Genomic DNA, 6,037 nt, shown 5'->3' on the forward strand with positions numbered 1-6,037 from the left:
CCCCCAGCCCCTGGCAACCACAAATCTGCTTACTGTCCCCATAGATTTGCCTTTTCCTGGATATTTCATATAAATGGAACTGTATATGCCCTTTGTGTGGCTTATTTCATTTAGCATATAGTGTTTTCAATTTCCATTCATGTTGTAGCCTATACCACTACTTTATTCTTTTTTTATGGCTGAATAATATTCCCTTGAATGGATAGACCTCATTTTGTTTATCCATTTGTCAGTGATGGTCATTTGGGTTGTTTCTATTTTGGGGGCTATTTTGAATAATGCTGCTATGAACATTGAGGTACAAACTTTTGTGGGAAAATATTTTTGTTTCTCTTGGCTAAATATCCAGGAGTGGGAATTTCTGGGCCCCCCTGGGAACTCTGTTTAAACCTTTTGAGGAACTGGCAAGCCGTTTTCCAAATTGTTCAACCATCTTTCTATATATATAAAAGCCTAATATGCAAAATATCCCCTCAGGAGTTTGACCAACTGGGAGTTTGATGGCTCGCTATGACATGTGCTGACCACCAGGGGGCGGCGCGGAACGGAGGAAGGCCCCGGCCAGCGGCCAGCTGCCAGCAGTGGCTAGGGACCCTACCTGTGCACAAATTTCGTGCACTGGGCCTCTAGTCTCTTATAACCTTTTAGCAACAAAGTAGATACTATTATTAGTCCCCTTTTTCAGTTAAGAAAACTGAGGTGCAGGGAAGTGACATCATCAGCCTAGGGTCTCAGAACTAGCTGTGGCAGAGCCAGGATTTGAATCTAGCTCTTACCAACTGCTTATATTGGGAGGCATGAGCCCATTGTATCGACACGGACTTAGCTCCCAGCAGCCTCCTTCTGACCCCAGGGGTTGTCAGCACTTGGAGCCATAATGATAGTTCCTCACTGAAGTCCAGTACCATGTTGTCATCCGACAACCTACTATAGAGCTGTAAGGGAGACAGGCCCAGAGCCGGGAGGGGACCGAAAGAGCCAGACCTGAGCTGCAGGGCCTGGGACAGGCTGGCTGCTCAGGGGCCCGAAGCGAGCCCCAAGAGGCGGGTCTTAAGACTGCGGTGATCTCACCAGTCATTTCCTTGATGCCGTGTGGCCCAGACATTCTTGAAGCCTTTGCTGTACGGTCTTCACATTCCATAGGCTTCTGGTTTTCCATAAACAGGGCAACAGCAGACATGGGAGTGGGCACAGGCTATTTTGGTCTTAAATACTCCGTCTGGGAGGATGTTCCCTCCTCTCCAGTGGCTCCAGACAAGAGTGGTGGGCTCTCAGTCCCAGCTCCCAGGAGGGGCAGAGTGGGCCTCACATCGGGATGTGGGCCTCTCCCAAGAAAGGGAGAGAGGAGCCAGATACACCGGGAGCAGATATGAAGCCCCAAGGCTGGCCAAGTATCTACAACCCTCTGACTCCATAACTCTGGTCCTGGGGTCATTTCCCAAACATGTTCAGTTCTGTAAAGGCACATGCATACAGTGATGTCCACCCCAAGGGTATTTGGGATGGGGGTGGAGGGTTAGAGGGACCTGGGTGTCCCTTTCTGGGAGACTGGATAGATGTTTCTCAAGTAAAGGCCTTCTAATTTCCTTACGTTAAGACCACCCAGGATTCAAATCTCTGCTCTGTCACTGTGTGGCCTTGAGCAAATCATTTCTTTTTGAGCCCATTTCATCTGCAAAATGGAAATACTGGAAAAAATACCTCCTTAGAAGAGCTGTTCTGAGACTTGAGTGGGATAATATGTGCTAAGCATCTGGCGCACGGAGATACCCAGTAAATGGGAGCCAGGAGTGGTGGCATTTGTAGCTTGCAAAGCACTTGCAAATTCATTATTGTCTTGTCTATTCCCAGCACAGCCTGTGGCTGCAGCAGGGGAGTTTACCTAATTTAACCAACAGCACATGGCTTGGAAGTCTTCATTTCATGGATATGCCTTCTCAATAACTGGATGTTCCTATGCAAAATTGTTTAACTTCTCAGAACCTGTTTCCTCTTCTGAAAAGCAGGAATGCTAATAATTACTTGAAGTCAGCGAGCTATGTCGCTGAAGCCTCCAGCACACAGTGTGACACTCAATAAAATGTTAGGTTTCTTCACTTCTAAACTCCAGAGCTCTTAAACGTATTTGCTATTACTCCAGGGAACAAAAGAGATGAAGTCCTGGCTCACCAGAGTTTATATTCCAGGGAAGGAGGGAGAACATGAACAAGCATAGAACATTTGTCAGTGTGAAAAGGGGGGGGAAAGGTAGGGTAAGGTATAGAGAATGCTGGGGCAGAAGTGGGACTTGTGGGGGGAGATGGAAATGAGGAAGCCGCCCTGCGAGGACCTGGGAGAATAGTGTGAAGGAAGTAGGGCAGCAAGTGCAAAGCCCTTGAAAGGGAAGCAGGCTCAGATGGTGTGGTTAGACTGTAGTGAGAAAGGAATGAATGAATGAACGAATGAATGAAAGATCGGGTTCTTTGAGGATGAGACACTTGAGCAGGGCTACAGGGATATACTGATAGCCTGGAATCTCATCCAACTGCGGCCATTCCTGAAAGTTTAGCGTGAGGTGCTCACACAGGCCCCGTGCAGTTCCCTCTGGAAGTGGAGCTTGCACATGCTCAGGAAACCTGTCAGCTATGCAGATGCGATAGCCTTTATTTGTAATGACAGCGGTGGTTCAGAAGTAGTCAGCCGGCTGGTCCCCAAGAGCCGGTGACGAGTAGGCAAACCATGAAGCTTCTTTGTCCCTACACTGAGAGTAACAGTTAAGCATCTTTTGGTCCAAGTGGCAGGGAACCCAACTCAAATGGGCTTAACCGCAAACTGCATTTTAGTGGGTGGCATAATGGGTGCATTTTAATGGGTCTTTAGGAAATTCAAAGGTGAGGAAGCTTCAGGAGCAGTTTGATTCAGAGGATGCCACCAGGGCTATCAGCCTCGTTGTTTTTTTTTCTCCTTTTCGTTCTTCCTATGGCTGCTTCCCCCTCACCTTAGAGCCCCTCGTGGCAGCAGCTCTAGGCTCACATCTTTTTCACATCCACACAATGAATGACTCTTCTGATACCTTCTGCTCAATTGTGAATCCTGGGTGGTCTTATGTAAGAGAGTTAGAAGGCCTTTACTTGAGAAACATCTATCCTTCTCTTTTTTTTTTTTGTTAATCCTCACCCGGAGATATTTTTCCCCATTGATTTTACAGTGGAAGGAAGGGGGAGGGGAGAGAGAGAAAGAGAAACATTGATGTGAGAGACACATTGATTGGTTGCCTCCCGCATACACCCCAACTGGGGCCAGGGTTCAAACCTACAACCCAGGTGCATGCCCTTGACCAGGAATCGAACCTACAACCTGACCCTTTGGTGCAAGGGCCAACACTCTAACTAACCACTGAGCAACTCTGGCCAGGGCGGCAGCATTCTTTTTCTTTTCTATACAGTGGATAGAGCGTTGGCCTGCGGACTGAAGAGTCCCGGTTCAATTCTGGTCAAGGGCACATAACCTGGTTTGAAGGCTCAATCCCTGGCCCTGGTCAGGGTGCGTGCGGGAAACAACCAATTGATGTGTCTCTCCCCCTCCCTTCCACTCTCTCTAAAAATCAATAGAAAAATATCCTCGGGTAAGGATTGACAACAAAAAAATCGTTAATATACTAGAGTGTATACTCTTAAACATAAGCTATATTGCACTACTTTTGCTTTTTGAATTATAGGGATAAATGAAGTATTACATAAGGATTGCTATATACTACACCACATATTTCCATTCAAGTATATATCCTAACATAATCTAATATAACCTTTATATATATTCTCTAATGCAATGCTGTAATTTTAAAAAATGAAATGGGTCTCATCATTAGTGGCCTCCTCTGGGCTACAGAAGTGCTCATTTTGAGCAGCCACTGCAATTGAAATTCCTTCACGGCTACTACTCCTGAAGCAAGTCTTTAAAATCACCAAGTTGTGCCTAGTTTTCCTAGCAGTGCCACACCAGGAACATCTGTCCCCAATAACGGTCCCGCCTGGTGGAGCAGTGAGGGCAGCGTGGTCACCAGGAATGGAAGAGCTGCTTTGGCCTTCCAGAGCCCTCATCACTGGCTGCTTCACTGCGGATCTACCTCATCCAAACAGTGCGGCAGATAATCCTCAGAAGACGGAGACGAGAAAAGCTGTGCAAGCAGAGCTGCCTACATGCTGCAGGCCCTAAACAAGAAATGCACAGTGCGGGGCCTGTGGCCTCTGACGGACACAAGGCTGCCTTGTGGTCAATGGGCCTTCTGCGGCTGAGCCAGGACAGATGCCCATTCAGGAGCTCTGGGAAGCTGGGTTTGGGCCCCAGAGGGCCACTCAAAGGTCCCATTCACTCACATTCCTCCCAGCAGCATTCCAGGCCTTGTCCCAGCCTCAGTCCGGGAGGGCCTGCGGGACCTGCCAATCTGTGGAGGCGTGTCCATCTCCAGAGCCAATCGCAGGAAGAAAGGCGAGCTTGGAGTGTGGGACTCCCCCAGGTCTCCTGATCCCTTCCCTCTTGGAGTGAGAGCCAGGTGGTGTTCAGGGGGATTTTTGGTGTTGGCCACGGAGAAGCAACTAGCAGTGGGCTCAAACTACAGAGCCCACTTCAGAAAGCCAAATTTTAGCCTAGGCTCCTGGAGAAAACTTGCGGTAACCAGGCAGGAGGCAAATGTCAAAAAGGGTGAGGGGTAACATACCCACAGACCAAGTTAAAAACTTGGTCCAGCAGTTTGTAATGGCGCCATGTAAGTGGCACTGTAGAGGGGCCACCTGAGCCTTCGGTTGGAGTTTGGGGGCTCTGAACTTGGGGGGTGGGGAGTAGGGTGTTGACTAAAATACTGGTTCGATGACCTTGGAAATGGCCTCACCCCCCTGAGGCCTAGAGATGACCTCATGGGGCAGCTAGGAGGATCAAACAGAGGCACTGCAAAGAAAAGGCTGTGGGAACTCGTGGGGAACACACACGAAATGTTCAGAATGAAACCAGCTTTATATTTAAAACCAGGAAAGTTATCAACAGGCTGTCACCTGCCTCCCTCAGATCACGTACAGCAGCACCTCCTCCCTGTGACAGCGCAATTCCAAAAATAACAGCCTGCATCTGGCCCTCACTAGGGGGCAAGGACTGTGACAAGTATTTTGCACACATTTTCATCTCTTTACTGTGTGACTGTGGGTATACGACTTACCCTCTGTGCCTCAGTTTACTCAAGGGTAAAAACAGGAATACTCAGTAGTCAGAGATTCGGAACATGAGGATTCAACGTGCCGTTGCTGACTTTGAAGATGGAGAGGGCCAAGGCCCAAGAAATGCAGGTAGCCTTGGGCCTCAGAGCTGAGAGTCACCCCCAGCTGACAGACAGCAAGGAAACAGGGACTTCATCCTACAACCACAAGGAACTGAATTCATCCAGGAAGGAGGAGCTAAGGAGCTTGGAGCAGATTCTTCCCCGAGCCTCCAGAGGGAATGCAGCCCCGCCAATATCTGGATCTCAGCCCTGTGAGACCCAAAGCAGAGAACCCAGTCACACCACGTCTGGACTTGTGACTTACAGACTGTGAGCTAATAGGTTAGTGCTGTTTAAACACACACACACACACACACACACACACACACACACACACACAGGAATACTCACATCAGTATTACATGAGTTAAAATTGATAAAGTGTTTAGGACAATAGGGGGTAAATTGGTTCAACTTTATAGTCCTTGGAATAGTTCATGGCCTCAGCACAGTTAAATGCATTTTTTTTAAAAACCTCATGTCCCTGTGCTCACTCAGCATAAGCCACTGGCCCAAGGTCAAGAGCCAATGAGGTGAGGGGTGATTCCACGCCTGCAGGAAACCGCTACCCTCGAGTCTCATCTGCATGTGTCTCACCGCTGTCCCCCGACCCAGGAACTGCATCTCACCCATCCTTGTTCTCCTGTGCTCGTGGCTGTTGAAGACATCTGTGTTAGTCTGTTAAATCACAGGGCTGTGCCTTTAGAGAGTCCGAGTGCTTTAAAAGGATAATAAATAAAAATATATCTT

This window comes from Eptesicus fuscus, chromosome 23 (assembly GCF_027574615.1).
Source record: "Eptesicus fuscus isolate TK198812 chromosome 23, DD_ASM_mEF_20220401, whole genome shotgun sequence".
NCBI lineage: Eukaryota > Metazoa > Chordata > Mammalia > Chiroptera > Vespertilionidae > Eptesicus > Eptesicus fuscus.